General features: G+C 33.6%; 1 protein-coding gene, 1 non-coding gene and 1 pseudogene across 5 annotated transcripts in view; 2 read left to right on the top strand and 1 right to left on the bottom strand.

Annotated features, from left to right (window-relative positions):
* LOC123591027 (activating transcription factor 7 interacting protein) overlaps positions 1–20916 on the bottom strand; it is a 123036-nt gene that overhangs the window by 70708 nt on the left and 31412 nt on the right. The window lies entirely within an intron of this gene.
* LOC123592362 lies at positions 8380–8588 on the top strand (annotated as a pseudogene).
* Positions 20064–20181, top strand: LOC123592332. The gene has a single exon (XR_006709720.1). It is a non-coding gene; the product is annotated as a small nucleolar RNA SNORA40 (small nucleolar RNA).

The following is a 20916-nucleotide window of genomic DNA, read 5'->3' as shown; positions in this document are numbered from 1 at the left end:
CCTGGGTAGCTTGGTGGGTTAAGCGTCAGACTGTGCCTCAGGTCATGATCTCACGGTCCATGGGTTCGAGCCCTGCATCGGGCTCTGTGCTGACAGCTCAGAGCCTGGAGCCTGCTTCTGATTCTGCGTCTCCCTCTCTCTCTCTCTGCCCCACCCCCACTCACTCTCCATCTCTCAAAAAATAAACTAAATAAACATTAAAACTTAAAAAATTAATTAATTAATTAATTAAAGACATACAAATTGCCAATAGACGAACTGCCGATAAGCACTAAAAATGAAAAGATGCTCAATGTTATTAGTCATCAGAGAAATGTAAATCAAACTTCAATGACATAACACTTCACACATAGCAGGATGGCTATGATCAAAGAGAATAACAAGTATAGGTAAGAAGCAAATGAACTGAAACCCTCACACAATGCTGGTGGGATTATAAAATGGTATAGCTGCTTTGGAAAACAGTCTGGCAGTTCCACATCATGTTAAACATTAATTGTTAATTTTCTATCTTTCCTCTTTTGTAATACACATAAAGCTATAAATTTCCCTTTTAACGTTGCTTTAGCTGCATCTCATATTTTGATGTGTCATATTTTCATTGTTGCTCTGTTAAAATATTCTCTAATTTCCACTGTGACTTATTCTTTCACATGTGAGTTTCTCTAAAAGTAGTTAGAAGTTTCTTTAAAAAGTAATATAACTATGTGAAACTCCTTAAAAAAAATGCGAAGTTGGTCTCATACTAAAAAAAACATCAAGCAATGTAGATTATGAGTCATGAAGCATTATGGCTTTATTCAGGCCCAACCAAGGTGTCCATTTGATAAAAAATTAGAACCCTAAGCCTCAATACCTCAGAATGTGACCTTATTTAGATACTTTTTCAGAGGTAATCAAGTTAAAATAAGGTCATTAGGTGGGCCCTAATGATTGGTATCCTTATAAAAAGGGGAAATTTTCGATACAGATACACACACAGAGAGCCATGTAAAAATTGGAGTTAAGCTGTCACAAATCACAGGTAGGAGAGAGGTCTGGAATAGATCCTTCTTTAATTCCTAGTTCCTGCAGGGCCCTGGATCACCTTGATTTCAGACTTCTAGCCTCAGAACTATGAGACTATAAATTCCCTATTTAACAAAAGGGGGAAAAAAGAAACTTCAAGGAATGTGATTCACTGCAAGAACAGAATAGAGAGTGAAAATAAACACCAGATCATCAACAGACACAGACCATTCATTTGACAAAATTCAACACTGACTCAAAATTAAAATTCTCAGTGGCTCAGTTGGTTGAGCGTCCGACTTCAGCTCAGGTCACGATCTCGCGGTCAGTTCGAGCCCCGCGTCAGGCTCTGGGCTGATGGCTCAGAGCCTGGAGCCTGCTTCCGATTCTGTGTCTCCCTCTCTCTCTGCCCCTCCCCCGTTCATGCTCTGTCTCTCTTTGTCTCAAAAATAAATATATGTTAAAAAAAATTTTTTTAAATAAAAAAAATTAAAATTCTCAAAAAACTTAGAAGAAAACAAATATAATAAAAGTTATCTACAAAAAAAAAAAAAAAACCCTACAGATATCATACGTAATGGTGAAGTAAGATCAGAACCAAAACAAGGATGTTCTCTAATACCATTTGTATGTTAACATCTAGCCAGTGCAGTAAGGCAAGCAAGAAAGAGTGCAAGGACTCGGTCCTGGAGAAAACAATGTAACCAGTTTCTAACGGAATAAAACAGAAGTCTTTTAAGGACTAAGATATACAGGAAGCAAGAATATTGCTTTCATATTGTATATTCATTTATCATCACCATTACCTGTAGGAATGATGGTAAGATACACTTGCTTTAGCTGGAGAGGGAGAAAAAAGCAGCCTCTGACATCTGGGAACTTATCTGACACTTACAACTAGATCTCATTATTATAAATTGACTTGATGCTTACAGCTAAGCCATGTTGTTCTCCTTCTGTACATAAAATCACCCAAATTAGACAAGGTCACTGTGCAACCCATGAAATATCAAACCTCTCCCTCTCTGAGAGTGATGCCTAATTTTTTTTTTATCAACACTGTGCAACCCATGAAATATCAAACCTCTCCCTCTAAATGAGTGATGCCTAATTTTTTTTTAATTACATCTTTATCCTAACTGTAGTCTGTCCTCCCTACAGAGATTTATTGAGATAACCAAGCATAGAATTGCCCCCACTTTTTTTTTTTTAACTTTTTTTAATGTTTATTTATTTTTGAGAGAGAGGGAGAGACAGAGAGCATGAGCAGGGGAGGGTCAGAGAGTGGGAGACACAGAATCCAAAGCAGGCTCCAGGCTCTGAGCTGTCAGCACACAGCCGGGAGCAGGGCTTGAACCCTCAGACTGCAAGATCATGACCTGAGCCGAAGTCAGACGCTTAACTGATTGAGCCACTCAGGCGCCCCAAATTGCCTCCACTTTTTGACAGCACCCAATCCAGAGTAAGGCTCTATTTCCTCAAACTCGCCCCCAAATAACCCAATCTCTACTACACTAAACCCAAATCCTATACTAGGTTTTTTTCTAATATCCCTTACCGATGTGCCTCACAGTTTCCCCAAGGATGAGCATTCTCCCTCACTGCAACAAGTAATAAATCCAACTTGTTCAATTACAGGTCTGATTCTGGTGTTCTATAGTTCTTCTGGCTAAAAGGCATAAAACAATGGCCTAGCCTATCTGCCAGAGGTCAATACAGCTTGAAAACCTACCACTTTTATTACAGTACTTCTAGATTGTGGTACGTTCTGCATTCATTTGTTCACTTTAAGCCAATTACTTATAATGTATTTCCTAGTCTTCCTAGACTTTTAATTATGGAACTCAGTAAAACTATTCAGAAAAATTACCTTTCAATTGAACAGAAGCTTTACTGCAAAATTATCATAGGCACTATTTTAAGGGTTATTCATTACAGTCTAACATTAAAACTTCAAGTTTTTTCCCACCATACACTATACATTCCCACCCACTATACATTCCGAACTCATACTAACTGGAAATTTTTCTGCAAAGAAGATACAATGCAAATTTTGTAATCACTTATTCTTGCTGACTTCAAAGACAGAAAATAATTAAATTTATAACCTAAGGAGTATGGTTACTTTTTAAATATTTTTAGACCTGAGCTGCAATTCTTTTGGACTCTGACCTCATAATATCCACATTTGTCAGCTGTCACATGGATACCTGACAGTTATTGTGAGTTGCATTAAAAGCAAGCATTCCTCTAAAAAAATGTGTATTTTCATAATTTTCAGTAACCCCACTAAGAACATGAATTCTGCAGACAGAAAACATGGATTTGAATTCCAGCTCTCCCATGTGCTTACTATGTGACACAGGGCAAGTTTCCTAACATTGGTTTCAGCAATCTTAAAAAGGGCGTATCATTATCAGTACCTGCCACAGAGGTTGTAGTCATGATTAAATGAGATTCCATACATTAAGAACTTAGTAATTGTCTATGTATATACACAGTGTTTTTAGGCATAAACTAGAGAATCTGAGACAAATTTCTCAAATACTTCTGTTATTTTGTATATAGGTGAGAAATCCAACATGCAAACATTACATTTAAATTGCCACCACCAAATAACATTTAATAAAAATAAGTACACTCCACGCAAGCTGGCTTTTTACCAATTAAGTTGTCATTCAATTCAGTAATAATATAGTACTGTACAAAGAATTACAAAATAACTACCATCTATACCCACAAGGGAGCACACTACAGCCATTTACCAGATATTTTATGGGTTCTAAGTATAACAAAAAATAGACAAAGCATAAGGAAGTAGCATGAACCAGTTCAAACTAGTTCAACCATATCTGTGTAAACCAATCAGCAATAACTTTTTAAAAACGTATTTTGCATAAGCAAAGTATATTTAAGAAAGATACACATTTGAAAAGAGTGTGTTACCTGCAAACAAGTCTCCATGGCTGTACTACCAGAAGAATACATTTCTAAGGATCAGTTTAAATACCGTCATCTGGAATTGAAATGCCATTCACAAAACTATTCTACAAAAGAAAAACTACTTTTTTTAGATTGCAACACTAGAATCATGAAGCTTTCATATGCCTGTAATTCATTTTCACAGGAAAAATCATTTATATTTTACAGTAGAAAATGCCTGCCATATCTAGAAGTAAATGTGTAAAACATGAACTTTCTCTAGAAAATACTTTTTTCATGAAGAAGAGAGTCAAAAACTGTTTTTAGGTCTCTATTCTTTATATTCAGACAGGAAAATACTGTCATTAATAAAATCTTTTTCTAATGCATTAAAAAGGGCTTCACCTTTACCAGAGGAATTTATAATTAAATAACCAAGAGGGTATGTTACCTGCAAATAAGTATCTATAGCTTGGAATTTTTTTCAAATTTTGGGTAAATTATTTTTAAGGAAAGGCCAATAAGCCTCTTATTTTTTTAAGTGAAAACGTTATTCTCTTCTCTGCTTCGTCCCCCCCCTACCTACAACTTTTACCCTTTTTTCTAGCAAAGAGATCATAGCTATGAAACAACAAAGGGAAGTATTACCAAAAGCTGTAATGTCTTAGCCTACAATCTGCCTGCTCAAAAAGCTCAAGAATTTAAGTGGCTGTTCAAGAGCTGCTCACAAACTCAGCCAATCAGTAGCCAGCATTCTGATTCCTGCCCAGCAACAGGAAACAGACAATAAGGTCAGGGAAACATAGTTAAAACCTGGATCCGAAATATGTTAGTGAGGTTCTTTATCTAATATAAGTAATCTAGAACATAAATGCATATAAAATCTAAATCTATACAATACATATTAAACATATAACATAAATAAATAAAAATATACACCTTTCATGCTATTTTAATTTATCTTCCTTTAAATACCCCTGAATGTTTCCAGAAATATAAATCAATTCCCTAACTGGAGAATGAGTCAAACATGGACCATACATAACAAGAATATACTTCTCTCCCCATAAGTAAGAATCTGTAAAATTCAAATGTAAATTTTTTTTAAAACAATCCACAATCCTTAATATTTATAAAGCATTTATAACTAAAAATTCAGCAGAACCTTAAATCCAAATGACAAGATTATTTTCATACCTACCTATCACTATTGTTATAGATCTGACTCCAAAAATTAATAGTATTTTGGACCCAAAGGTTTACTTACAGACAGCATCATCAAGTGCTTTGTTGTCTACTGCACTGAACTGACTCAGTTTGATTCACCTAATGAAATTAAAATGTCTGACTCCTGACAACCTATATTAAGTGTTGTAAGTACAATTACTACATCTTTTTCTCCTTAACTGCCTTTCACAGCATGTTATGAGCTCTCCCCTTTTGTTTTGTTTTTTTTTTTTTTTTTTTGAGCTCTCCCCTTTTGAAGCAATAAAGCAAATGTGTGGATTACAACAGTAAATATTCATGTAAATTGAAGGGGAATTTTTCGTATACTATATCATTCTGCAGTCCTTTAAACATAAAATTATAAAATAAAAATAGGTAATCTGTCATCTGAATATATTTTTTTCTCAAATTAACCACTTAACAGATTTTCTTAGTAAACAAGTTTTAAAAATAAACCTCATTTTTTTTTTCCTTCAGTTCCAGATGAACCTTGTAATTTTTCAAACATACCCAAGAGGGAGCTTGCTGCAGCCATACTCTTAGTTTATATAATCTCCCCATAGAAAAAAATAAATCAGCAGCTGCTTCAGTGCTTCCTTGTGTGAGAGAACCGAAATTCACTGCCTGATTGGCTCAAAGCCATAGTTGCCTAAACCAATCAGACATCAGTATCACAAACCTTGCCCAGCAACAAGGGAAGCAGATGAGGGCAAGTACTCTACCAAGAATCCAAAGGCTGTGAAAATAAAGGTGAACGATTATAGTGAAACATATTCGATGAAACTGAAATATACTCATAATATACTCCCATATTTATTGTTTGAATAAGAGGTCTCCTGTAGGGTTTTTCTGATGAATAAACAAGGGCCTGTACTACTGCTTTCCAAGAACAGTTAACAAAACAATAGGAATACCTGGATTGTTAAATCAAAACATATGCATACATACACAAACACTATCCTAATTCAAAGTTATGGATACCTGATGAAGTGTACTTAAAATAAAACTTAGCAGTAACTTGTAAAATGTGAAGCAAAGCCATTTAAGCAGACTTGACATTTCTAACTTTGACGTAACACTCCAAGTGCGTTCATGCTGTTAACTGATGTTACTATAACATTAATCCGAATACTGAGATGCTGGGAACAATTTTATTCAAATTTGAGTTTTCATTAAATGGACTAAATAAATATTGGCCAACAGGACTAATAATAGCTTATTCTTACATAATCACTTTATGCTCATGATTCCTAGCCTCTTTAGAAACACAGTTCTGCCACTTGATTCCCTGAGAACCCACTCTCAACTGAGAAGTGCATGATTTTATTTCACACTCCCAAATTTAGTTGAGAATTCCGCAACAGTCCTGAAAATAAAATCATAAAGAATATTCAGTGTGTTACACAATAAATGTGTAAATCTGCTTTACTGTTTACTGTCCATTAATGAGACTGGTAAAACTGATAATGCAATGGTTCATCCACTTTAATACTTATTTGTACAAATTTAGTATAAAGAACTTTCTAAATTTTTAGCTTTTTTTTATAAATTTTTTTGTTTTTTGCATTTTATTTTATTTTTGAGAGACAGAGAGACAGAATGCGAGTGGGGGAGGGGCAGAGAGAGAGGGAGACACAGAATCTGAAGCAGGCTCCAGACTCTGAGCCATCAGCACAGAGCCCGACATGGGGCTCAAACCCATGAACCGGGAGATCATGACCTGAGCCAAAGTCGGGTGCTTAACCAACTGAGCCACCCAGACACCCCTAAATTTTTATCTTAAATAATGGATATCTTTTCATTTCTGTTAATTATTTTTCTAAAACTTCAGTAGAACTACTTTCACTACTTCTGTTTAAAATCCCACATCATCACACTTCCATATTCTCTTGCTTTCTATAGGCTCTCTCTCCCAGTCACTCACAAAGCACTGGCAATATTTACTTGAAGATCCAGAATCTCCCATAGTTCACAATTTTTCAGTTCTATGCTATCGTTCTCTTAATTTCATAAAACACATTCAATAGCTATCCTACTATCTTTAAAAAAATATTAGTTGCTGAAATCTGTTATCTAATACTCGTTCAGTAAAGTATCAAGTGATCACAATATTTGACACCTCAACAAAGAATCCCTTCTGCCTGTCATCAACCTACTGATATTAGCTGGAGTATCAAAATGTAGAATGAAATATCCGAAATTAAATTTTTAAAAAATAATCAACAACAAAGGAAACAGGGAGTTTGGTTTACCAACAATTCTTTGGGAAAAGTAGGATCAAATCATGTTCTTGAAATTTTGGTCACATCAAAACCAGACTGGTCACTAACTTGTTGCATTCACTGCTATGTTTTCAGAAATTCTAGGATAGTCTACATGAAAAAAATGCAAGATACCCTAAAATCACTTTTCCAAGTGTATTTTTGGGATCATTCTGTTATATAGGCAAATTAAAACTGACTGACCTGATCTAACAAATGCAATTTTAAAATACACTTATCAAGTTACACTCCCTTAGGAAATTAGCCAGTTATCCTATCCCCCAGGGCCCTATTTACTAGCTTGCCCTACTCACCAAATTCTACCACCTATGCAGATAATGAGTAAAGTTACATAAGCCCATGTAATAATTTCTTCAGGAATTTAAACCAGTTGTCCAAATGTATTTTTCATAGTTTGCTGGGTGAACTAAAACACCCAGGATGATTTATGAGAAGGTGAAAAACGTAAATTCTTCAAATGTCAGGAAACAGCTCTAACTTTTCTTATTGACCAAACCTAAGAAGAAAGAGTGAAAAGCTTACTTTCTGTATCAGCCACCTTTCACTAAATAATACTGCAACATACTTCCACCCCTAAAATCTTATTGGCTAATAACATTCTTCATCTTTCTATGTCATAGGCTGAAGGAGTGGCACCCCCACCCCAAATCTAGGTCTTGTGGCAAAGAGAAAAGACTACGATGACAGAACAATACAATACACCAGGGTCTTAAAGCTATTTCTTAGACATAGTACACATCACTCTCACTCACAGTCTATTGGTTAAAGCCAAGTTACACATTAAAGGCATGGAGAAGTAAAAAGCAACCACTGGGAAATACTTCATGTCACGTGACAAAAGGCATAGATATATATCATCTTCTTACAAGAAGCTTACAAGAAGAAAGAATAATGGTGAAATATTATATAATCTACCACACTTTAAAAATACGTATTTATAATCACTTCTCAGCCTTTTGGCTAAGATCAAGTGTAGCATCTGTTCTTATCAGTTTAAAAATACATAATTATAGAGGTGCCTGGTGGCGCAATTGGTTAAGCATCTGACTCTTGATATTGGCTCAGGTCATGATCTCACAGCTCATGAGTTCGAGCCCTGCATAGGGTTCTGCACTGATGGCATGGAGCCTGCTTGGGATTCTGTCTCTCCTTCTCTCTGCCCCTCCCCTGCTTGTGTGTGTGTGTGTGTGTGTGTGTGTGTGTGTACTCTCTCTCTCTCTCTCTCTCTCAAAATAAATAAATAAACTTAAAGAATATATGCATAATTATAAAAAGCTTGGCCTATCCAGGATTTCTAAACTAACAAAACCGGGTCTCCTCAATGTTTGTTCTAACATTAGCAGAACAATCAACATAGGATAAATCACCCTAACTCTCTACATTTCAGGTTGCTCAACTGTAAAAACAAAGATCAGACCAGATGCTTGCTAAGTTCCATTCTAACTCAAATTTTATATTATTTTACAAATGTCTAGCAATACTGATTGCGTTTATAATTCAGTGTTCATTATAAAATACTGTGAACATGCAGTAAGACATAAATTCTGAGATAATGACCATGTGTGTACTCACCATCCAGATAAGAAATAAAACAACTAGAAATAGAAAACAAAGCCCTTTGTATGACTACCAGATAGCATGCTCCTCCTTCCCCATCCCCAACTCCTTAACACAAAGATAAGCATAATCTTGAGTTTCATATTTATTATTTTTAGGCATGCCTTATACTACTTTTTCTATATTATAAATTCCCCTTTTTGTTAACAAAACAATTTAAAGGGAGAAAAAGAAACTGACACTTATCAAGGGACAATTATATGTCAGACACTACACAAAGTCATATTCTTTTCTCATTTATTTGACAACTTATATGACATTCACCTTAACATATGATCTAAATGAATACATTAATAACCATGCTGCTATCACACATTCCTTTACACAGTAGGAATTTTAGCTTGGCAAGGTCAACCAGATACCCAATTCAGTACCAAGTTGTTTTCATTGGCACAGATGCCCTTCTTACACATTTCATCCTTTAAATTTTGCTACCATGGGCTGCTCTACTGTAGCAAAATGTTAAGTAATAAATAAACTACAGGTGACCCTAGAATAACACAGATCTGAACTGCATGGGTCCACTCATAGACAAAAAGTTTTAAGGTACAGTACTGTAATTTATTTTCTTTTCCTTATAATTTTCTAATATTTCCTTTTCTCTAGCTTACTTTACTGTAAGAATACAGTACATGATACATATAACATACAAAATGTGCTAATTGCATGCTAGCAGAAAGGCTTCCAGTCAACAGTAGACTATTAGTACTTAAGTTTTGGGAGAGTTAAAAGTTACATGCAGATTTTTGACTACATTAGGGATTAGCACCACATTGTTCAAGAGTAAACTATACATGATGTTTGCCACAATCTTCTTCTCTATCTCTTTGAAAATGAAGAAGTCATTTAATATAATTCCTAAAGCCTAACCACACAGTAAATGCAATCTGATAGTAGACTCTTAATTTTACCAACCTACAGACTGGTTCTTATATTAGCTACAACAGTATTATCAGCACAGTACTAAATATTTAATTATCTTTTAAAAGTAACTTATCTACAAGCCATCTTAGCAAATGATAGAATTCACTCTACAAACAATAAGGGAATTTCCTCAACCTTCTAAGGGGAATTTAGGAAAAACCCACAACTAACACCTACTCAACAGTGAAAGACAGCTTTTGCCCTAAGATCAGGAACAAGACAAAATGTTTGCTCTTACCACTTCTATTCAGCAATAAGTAGAGGTTCTGGCCTGGGCAAGTAAGCAAGAAAATGAAATAAAGTTTATCCAACTTGAAAAGAACAAAGTAAAGCTATCTCTATTTGCAATGACACAATCTTATATACGGAAAAATGTAAGGAATCCACTAAAAAATTATTAGAATTGGTAAATGAGTTTAGAAGGTCACAAGACACAAGATCAACATATAAAATCTATTGTATTTCTATACCGTTGCAATGAACATTTCGAAAGTAAAATTTAAAAAACAATTCAATTTATAATAGCATCAAAAATAACAAATTTAACAAAAAGAAGTACAAAACTTTATTCTCTGAAAAACTATAAAACATTGTAGAGGAAATTAAAGATCTAAATAAACACTAAGACAACATATATTCCTGAATCAAAGACTTAATATTAAAATGTCAACATTCAAAACTGATCTGATTCATCGTAATCCCTATCAAAATCCTAGCCATCTTCTTTGCAGAAACTGACAAGGTGATCCAAAAATTCATATAGAAATGCAAGGGACCCAAAATAGCCAAAACAATCTTGAAAAAGAAAAACAACATAGAAAAACTCACTCTTGATATTTTCAAAGCTTAGTACAAGCTACAGGAATACTATCAGTGTAGTACTACTAGCAAAAAGGACAGACATATAAATCAATGAAATAGAACTCCAAGTCAAGAAATAAATCTTCACATTTATGGTCAACTGATTTTTGACAAGGGTGCCAAGACCATTCAATGAGGAAAGAACAGTATTTTCAACAAATAGTATGGGGATAACTCGATAGCCACATGCAAAAGAATGAATTTGGAGCCCCTATTCTCATGCCATATATAAAAAAATTTAACTCCAAATGGCTCAAAGACCTAAATTAAAAAAAAATTTTTTTAATGGTATTTATTTATTTTGAGAGAGAGAGAGTGAGCACACACACACAAGAGAGCAGGGGAGGGGCAGAAAGGGAGGGAGAGAATTCCAAGCAGGTTCCGCATTGTCAGTGCAGAGCCCAATGCGACGCTCTCTGTGAGACCATGACCTGGGCCAAAATCAAGAGTCAGACTTAAATTTAAGAGCTAAAAGTTTTAAATCTTAAAAGAAAACTTAGATATAAATCTATAAAATCTTAGAATAGGCAATGGTTTCTTATATATGACCCAAAAAAAAACAAGCAATGAAAGAAAATAAAACAGATTAACTGGACTGGACTTCATCAAAATGCAAAAACTTTTATGCTGCAGAGGACACATCAAGAAAGTGAACCAACAACTCAACTCACCCAATGGGAGGAAATGTCTGCCAATAATGTACCTGATAAGATACTTGTATCTACTAGAATATACAAAAAAAAAAGTTACAACTCAATAATAAAAAACAACCCAATTTAACAAAAAGCAAGGGACTTGATATTTCTCCAAAGATACACCAATAAACAATAAACATGAAAAGAGGTGCAATTTCATTAGTCATCAGAGAAATGCAAATCAAAGTCACAATGAAATAACACGTTACACATATCAGAATGGATAATCAAAAAGAAAGAAAATCACAAGTGTTAGCCAAGATGTAGAGAAATTGGAAGCCTCATACAATGCTGATGGAACTGTAAAATGAAGCAGCTGATTTCCAAAACAGTCTGGCAGTTCTTCAACATATTAAAACATTGAGTTTCCATAAGATCTAGCAATTCCACTCCTAGCTATATACCCAAAAGAAATAAAAACATATGTCCATGCACAAACCTATACACAAATGTTCATAGAAATGCTATTCATAATAGCCAAGAAGTAACTATTCATAATAGCCAAAATAACTCAAATATCTACTAACTGACAGATAAATAAAATGTGGTATATCCATACAATGGAATATTATTTGGCTATTAAAAAAGAAATGAAGTACTGATATCAATGTTACACTATGAATGAATCTTGAAAACATGCTGAGTAAAAGAAGCCTGTCACAAAAGGCTACATTATTGAATGATTCCATTTACATGAAATGTCCAGAACAGGCAAATCTGTAACGACAGAAAGCACATTATTGGTTGTCTAGGGTTGGGGGATTGGAGAGAAAATGAAAAATGGCTGCTAAAGGTGGGTACAAGGCTTCTTTTGGGGACAATAAAAATGTTCTAAAACTAATTGTGGTAATGGTTACAAACTCTATAAATATTTTTAAAACCACTGAGCTGTACACTTTATACAGGTGAATTGTACATGAATTACATCTCAAACCTGTCCTTTGAAAAAATATATAGCAGAACTATACTTAATTTTTTGTTTTTGTTTTTGTTTTACCTAACAGCCCCCTATTACTGGGTCACACTTTCAACATAGACAAAACAACTATACCAAAAGAACTGAATGTTCAGTTATACTTTAGGGAGTTTACATTTCTAAGTTTATCTATAATCATAACAGCGATGAAAGGCAATGTACATTAAGTAACAACATCCATATTCTCCTACGTGCTAACCTTAAATAAGCCTGTTATTCTTTTCCTTTGTCCTAAATGGAACAATTCTTTAGTATGCTTATCTCACAGGATGATAATAATGGGCATGAGATACTCATAAAGGATTAAAAAAAATTTATCATCAAGAAGAAAGAAAACAATACTGAGCATCATGCAGATAAACACTCCATGTAAGTACATTAACAAAATCTTCTACACATGGAAAATTACCAAAAGGACTCGAAAGTCTTAAGTAAAACAGAGGCAATGCTTGTATTATTAACTGGCACTATAACCAAAAAAATCTTATATGTAATTAATACTGATGAATTTGTTTTAAAATGAGGTATACTTACTGAACTTTCTGAAGTTACATCGGCTTTGTCACATTTTATTAATACTGTCTTTATTCAAAATGACGATCTTACCACCATTTACTGTATTTGTCAATACTTCAAATGTACCCTTTTAAAATATTATCAAAATGGACTTTACAACCTATATTTATGTATTTCTTAACAAATCACTCTGGCACATCTCATCATGCATCTAGTGTAAGATTAAAACATCTCAAGTGCCCACTGCTTTGTTAGAAAACATTTTAAAATATGCTGGTATCATTATGATGTGCTTCAAAGGTAATTTAACAAAAGAATAAAAAATAAAATCCTCTGATACAATATTAATGAGTATACAATGTCTGGCACATAGTATATACTTAGTAAATACTGGCTAAAAGAAGGATGAACTATATACATATATCTAGTATCTAAAATAATTCTTAAATTAAAAATTAAATTACCCTTTTAGGAAGCAAAGATAGTAATCTACAGTATTTTTGACAGAATTGTAAACTAACATGCTGATAGGTTCATATACACAGGTGTACATACAGAGGACAACCTTTCTTCGGGGACTCGGGATGCTTATTTACTAGCAAAAAGTAACAATATATACCCACTTACACAAATTGCTGCCTCTGAAAAAGTGCAATACATAGCACCATTAAAATTAATCAAATCTGACATGAGAGTCATTTTTCAAGCCTTATAAAATTTGTTTAGTTTGATTTCCTATCTCAAAAAATATCATTTTGAAAGAAAGCTGCTTAAAAAAAAAGAAAAAGAAATCTACTTTTGTTTATTACTACATAATGATGACAATCTTCTCTACAATAATGAACATACCCCAAAGGGAGCCCCCTGCAGCCATCTTATCAGTTCTCTCATAGCAACAGAAACTGAAATACAGTTTGCATAGTCACTGTGGTTGGCTAAAGAAAGCAGGTTCATGCAACCAGTCAGAAAGCTAGAAACTGGGCAACCATAAAAGGAGAAATTTTAAATCTGCCTGGCAACAGTCTAAAAATAGAAAGAATACACTAGTATAAATCCCAGAATAGATGTGAATATAAGAGTAAAACTACCAGCAAAAACTTTATTTTCTTGGGGGAAAAGACGTGCCTTGCATTTCATCATCTAAAATACTAACTTGGCATCTTTTCTTACTAGATGGCAATTAAAGAAAAATGAACATAAAGCTCAATAAATGGGCCACTTTCAAGTTATATGTCATTGTTCATATTACCTTATTTATATACAGCTGTGTGTGTGTGTGCGTGTGTGTGTGTGTACACATACATGTTTAAGCGTTTTTCTTCAGGAGAATGATGCAGCATTTTAATCACAGCTCTAAAACATTCAAGGCCCTATAAAATCTCTCAAAGTCTGAACAGCACTGCATTTTTTTTCTAGCACTTTTCCCCTGCAATTATTTGGGAATCTGAGTTACAGATAAAAGATTGTTTACTGTTTATTAAAATCACAAAAGATTAAATAACTTATCAAAGCAGATCTCTAAACAGAGTGGGGATTATGCCTTATTCTTTAATACAAACTTGTTCTAACATACAGTAGTAGCTTTCATACAGTAGGTATTCAACAATTGTTTTTCTCAATTAATTTATTAGTGAGGAAAACAAATTATCTAACTGTTCATGTCAAGTGGAAGCTAAATTAACATGTAAAATTATAATCTGTATAATACTGCTATTTTTGACTTTTCAATTCTGCCTAAAGTGGGATAATGCTAAAGTTGACAATGCCTAACATTTCTTATCGTTATCCAGATAACAAAACCTATTTCATCATTCTAACTTTCCAATGTAATAATGCCTAATATACATGTTTCTTTGTACTTTACAAATTTACTTTGTAGTATGTTTTAATTCCTAAAGATCACAAAAAAAAATGTGCAATCTAATGTAGTAACTACAAAGACTGTGGGCTAGTAAGAACTAACCAGTCATAAAGGGAGGAGGGGCAGAAAAAAGGAAAAGAAGAAAAAAATTTTAATTTCAGGAAATTAAATTACACCTGCTGAAATAAAAGGCTGGTTAAACAGTCATGTTAAAACAACTGCTACTTATCAAAGTACTTGTTCTATGCATTTCTTACATCAAATCTTCCACCAAAGTATTTTAATGAAATGGCAAGTTAATTTTTAAATATTTTCTTTGGTGATTATCTGTTAGCCAAAATGTAAAGTGAATTCATACATTTGATACCAGAAAATTTAGTTTATACTATACTAAAAATTTGGTTATGAAAATTATATGTAAAGGGCTATTTTAATCATAAATAAGGCTTAGAAACAATGCCTTTAAAACACAGGAACATAAAACAGTTTTAAGTAACAAAAAAGAGCTCCAGTGAAGGATGGAAAAATATGCGCAATATAAAATCAAATGAGCAAATTGAGTAATATAGCCTTTTAATGTAAACAGTTAAAGATAGCTAGATTTTAAAATTAAGTATAACCAAGCTTTTAAAATATAAATAGTATTATTTTAAACACTGGTCTGAATGAAAAGTAACTAAGCTTACTATCTTATTTATTTTTCTTACTGTTGTACTCATACGTGACTTGGATATCCAAAATCTAACTACAACTGTATTCACATCTTTTATGTACATAGATCTTGTTTACTTTATCTGAAACAAATAAACTATAATCCTCATCACAAAGGAAAGCAATAGGAGTTAACATGAGTTACAATTAGTGAGGGAGAACATAAAAATGGGTCAAACTTTGATAACAAGGTGTTCCAAGTGGAAAAAATTATTTTATAATTCTAGATACATAAGTCAAGTCTCATTTTAAATATAAACCTCAGCACTTCCTATTTGCTTAAATATTATTTAAAGCAGCTATACTTTTTTGAAAAAAAATGTTTTTATACTACCCAGTTTTATTTCAAGAGAACAGAGAAAGCATGATGTTTGCATAACAGTATTCGACAGCAGTCACACATCACATACCAATCTGAATTTGAGGGGTGGGGGGGGCTCTAAATAACCAATGACACCTCAGAGTTAATTAGTACAACAACTAAAATGCCTTGGAGGAGTTTAGACAGTGCCAGAAACTTTACCTTTCATTTCTCCATTCTATTCCCCCTCTGCTGGCCCTCTCTCTCAAGAACTCACAGGAGTTTAAAATGTCAGCTGAGAGCCAGATGTTCTGGGGCCCTCGCCTATGTGTACAAAAGTGTTGCTTTAATAACAAACATAACTAAAGGAAAGACCCTAATCTTCTTTCATATCCTGGAGCAAACTCAAATTCTTCTTTGTATGTATTATTTTTCCTTTTCTATAGCAAAGCAACATTGTTGGTACGTTATCCCTCCTTGCAGATCTAATTAAAATTATATTTACCACAACTTTTTCATCTGATTGGAAAAATAGCAAATCTGTATCTTCATAAATTGATTGTTCTTCAGTTAAAACTTCAGAAAAAAGTTATGCTTTTGATGGCAAGATCTCTCCCGGGCATACAAGTCAGAATGGGCCAATACCCCTAGGGAGCAAAGAAAAATTACATTCCCATTCTAAAATTTTTCTCATTAGTAATGCATAAAAATACAATCTACTTGTTTCTGGCAAATATTCCTAAGAAGCTTCTTTTCACAGGTTAGGCTGTCAGAAGCTATTATCAACAGTTCCTAATCAACAGTTCCTATCAACAGTTCCTTCATCTAAAGCCATGAATTATCACTGTGTTTCATCATTTCAAACCTAAAAAACATCGGCAGAGATCTGACCAAATAACACTATACTTCGGAAACTCTCTTAACCACTCTCTTTCTAACCATCATAATAAATGAACCAATGTTCTCTACCCATTCAATAAACATACTGACTGGTAACCACAAATACACTGAGATCTTATGTTATTCTGCTCTCATCTAAACCCGTTCATATTGGTTGTGCTTGTTACTGTATTCTGTTGTATGTTTTTATTATAAGCTATAGAATACAATTAAATTTTGCGCAAACTAATGAAATATGAGTGCAAAAAAAAGAGCTGGTAGATATGCATCAATTAAGAGACTGATGCAGAAAAACACAACGCAGATATGCAGGGGGCTACTGGCTTAGGTATATCATTTAATAAAATCTTTAGTTCTAAAGTTTTCTATCTAGAATAAATAGAAATTAAATTAGGAGACCTGAAAAGATCCTTTAAGTTTTGTTTTGTTTTTTTTTTTTAATGTTTATTTTCGAGAGAGAGAGAGACAGAGCAGGAGCGGGAGGAGCGGCAGAGAGAGAGGGAGACACAGAATCAGAATTCAAAGCAGGCTCCAGGCTCTGAGCTGTCAGCACAGAGCCCAATGCGGGGCTCAAACCCAATAGATCATAACCTGAGCCCAAGTCAGAGGCTTAACCAACTGAGCCACCCAGGTGCCCCAGAATCCTTTAAGTTTTGATTCTTAAATAAAATTGTGATAAATTGCACTCCAAAATGCACTGTTCTGCTGAGAAAAAATAAAAATACGTTGTTTTCATGTATTCAATCTTTATCAAATGCCTAAGTGGTCACTATTATAGGACGATTTTAAAATAAAGAACAATGTGATTTTAAAAAGTACAAAAACATAGCATAGATTAAAGCGTTACTGCATGTAGATTCTAATATAAATGTGGAAGAGATATACAGGCAGTAATATAATGCATGGATATCTTTCTACATGAATGCCCATGAAAACTAAAAGTTCTCTACTTTCCATTAACTGTCATCTCTCCAAAACAGACTGTTTATTCTTAATAATCAAAAACATGATTTCAAATGTGTCATTATAAACAAGACCTCTACACAGCCCTTATTAAGTCTTCCTGATAGGGTTAGTACTCCTAATTTTTATAAACCAGATTTCTAAAAACTGACTCTGCATAAAGAATCACTCAAATTTCAGCTGGGAAACAGAAAGAGTATGCCTTTCTTTACAATTTCAATTGCAATTGCACTTCTGCTCATAACCCTATTTATAATTCAGTTACATCCACAAGACTTCACAAGTAGTTGCTAAGCAACAGGAACATACTGAGTTCAGAGCTATTGAAATCTGGCCCTCTGCCATATGAAAATATTTATCAGAGCCTAGAGCCTCCAGAATTTACAAAATGAAGAAGAAAAGGAAAGAAAAAGAAAGAAAAATTCCAAAGAAATACAATAATAAATAGAGTAAATCACAAAGCTCTTTTAAAAGATCTACAAACTCAGATCAGGGACTTCATTTTGGCATTTCCAAATATTTACTATAATTCTCTCCTCAATTTTTTTTTAATCTTTCTCATGTTGAAACAAAGACTCTGAAGTTATTCTACTAGAGAACAGAAGAAATATGATTAGCCATGTCACTCTTGATGGTGTAAAAAATGACCAAATAAATAAATATATTGTGTAAAGAACATTCCTTGGAGAAACTAGAAGAAGAGTCTATGGGACATGACTGAGACTTTCTATGTTGGGTCTTTAAGGCCAGGAGATAAGAAACTACACAATTTCATCAAATTCTTTTATCCTCATATGCCTGGTTAACTGCTAAGAGATAATTTTTATTGCCCCAAACTTCACGGTTTTCCAATTTTAAGCACCTCTAATAATTAAAAAATTAAGCATATTTAAAAATTTATTCACAACCCAAAATGGCTACAAAAATTAACTATCATTTTTCAACAGATAATGAAACGTCACTTAATATGTTTCAACACCTATTCACTGATAAAAATAAAAATTAAGGACATAAAGACTGCTCCTTACATTCATAAAGGCTACTTGAAACTTTATATTTAGCGGTAAAACACCACAGGTATTTCCATTCAAGGCAAAAACAAAGTGTGATAACACACTTAATACTGTTTTAGAAATCACACCAAAGTTAGTAAGAACACACAGAAGATACAATGAAGAAAACATTTATTTCAGAATCACAAGAAAAAGGTATCCAGAAACAATGACATATGTGAAAAAATTCACAGAGGTAGAAATTACATGAAATATTAGAGCTACATTGGATATAAGACTTGTAGACAATATCAATTATTCCTGGATAAAACTTACTAGAAGTAATTCTAGCTAAAATGCCATCTAGTTACTTTTATAGCACAACAACCTTGTGAAATTAATCTGCAAAAAAAAAGGCAAAACAGGAAAAAAACTGAAAGTCAAAAGAAAAAATGATGCTTGCCTTCTCAGATGTGAGAGCATATGACAAAGCAGTAATTATTATCGTAAGTATTAAAAGGTGAGTGCAATAAATTATCTAGAAGACAGACACAAGCAATAAAATATCTGATAGAGACAACATCAGAAATTAACAGGGAAATGAATAGACTTTGAAATAAATGGTTGAAAATGGATCAAAATAGCAGTTGAGTAAGTGATGAACCACTGAATTCTACCCCTGAAACCAATATTGCACTGTATGTCAGCTAACTAGAATGTAAATTTTAAAATTTTGAAGAAAAAAAATAGCAGTTGAGCATATCAGTACAATAGCAAACAAACTAGATACAAAATCACAAAAATTTTCAAAGGCACAGAAAGCACTACAAGTAACCACAAATTCTGAGAAATACTTGAAAACTAAAAAGCACAAAGATATGGAATTAGTATCCAGAATAAAAAAGAACACCTATTACTGAATAAAAAGGACAATTCAAAATAAAAATTAAAAATTATAAACAGGCAATACATAAAAAACCAAACATAAGAAAAAAGTTAAACTTAATAATCAGAGAAACTTATTATTAAACTTAATAATCACAGAAACACTAAACAAAAGAAAACACATTTTTACACATCTGATTGGCAACTATATTTAGCAATAATATACAGCAGTGAGTAGTCTCAATACACGGCTGGTAGAGGACATCATTGTCATAACCATTTTTAAAGGCAAATAGGCAAGAACTGTGCATCATTTTGACACACCAGAGATATTTTGAGAAACCTATCTTAAGATAAACTAAAATATTTTAAAAAGGAATGTTATCATGATACCTACTAGTGAACCAAAATAGCAAAAATACAAATTGTTTTTGTTTAGTTTGTGGACAAAGACTTAGACTTAGACAAAAATAAATTCTCTCTTGCAATCCACAACTCATTGTTCAAGTATGAGTTTTGATACAGGTAAGAAGGAACATGATACCTAAAAAAGATAAAAGTAATGAGGGTATTGATAAACATGAAGGTTGGTTCCAGGACTACAGAATTACTAAAACCATATTATAGAAGGGAAATCTCAGCCATACTGAATTAGTATTCTAATATTAATGTTGACTTGAAACAAAGATGCCTTCTTTTTTTAGGTGTTTTCATTTGAGAATACAACGTCCGGGTTTAAAAGTATTGGTGTATCCTAATAATCTGTACAATTCTAGGGTGTGATAGTTCAGGGGTGAACATGATTTGAACTTATTCATGTTTAGAGGGTGTCTGAAATGGAGAACCAGGCAGATCCATCTACTCTGACCCTAAATGAGGCCCTAAAGTAAAATTGCTTAAAGAAGCTGGATCCCAAAAATTACAAGTGGGGAATTTTTGAAGTATGTCCATATTCAGGGGGAGATCGAAGAAGCCCAACCAAAAGAATTGTAGACAAAATGACAACAACGACTGTTCATAGAACAAAAAGTTCTTTTTAAAAAGACAATTTGGGGGCGCCTGGGTGGCGCAGTCGGTTAAGCGTCTGACTTCAGCCAGGTCACGATCTCGCGGTCCGTGAGTTCGAGCCCCGCGTCGGGCTCTGGGCTGATGGCTCAGAGCCTGGAGCCTGTTTCCGATTCTGTGTCTCCCTCTCTCTCTGCCCCTCCCCCGTTCATGCTCTGTCCCTCTCTGTCCCAAAAATAAATAAAAAAAATAAACGTTGGAAAAAAAAAA

This window comes from Leopardus geoffroyi, chromosome B4 (genome assembly GCF_018350155.1).
Source record: "Leopardus geoffroyi isolate Oge1 chromosome B4, O.geoffroyi_Oge1_pat1.0, whole genome shotgun sequence".
In the NCBI taxonomy this organism is placed as follows: domain Eukaryota; kingdom Metazoa; phylum Chordata; class Mammalia; order Carnivora; family Felidae; genus Leopardus; species Leopardus geoffroyi.
This window is presented reverse-complemented; position numbering and strand designations above follow the sequence as displayed.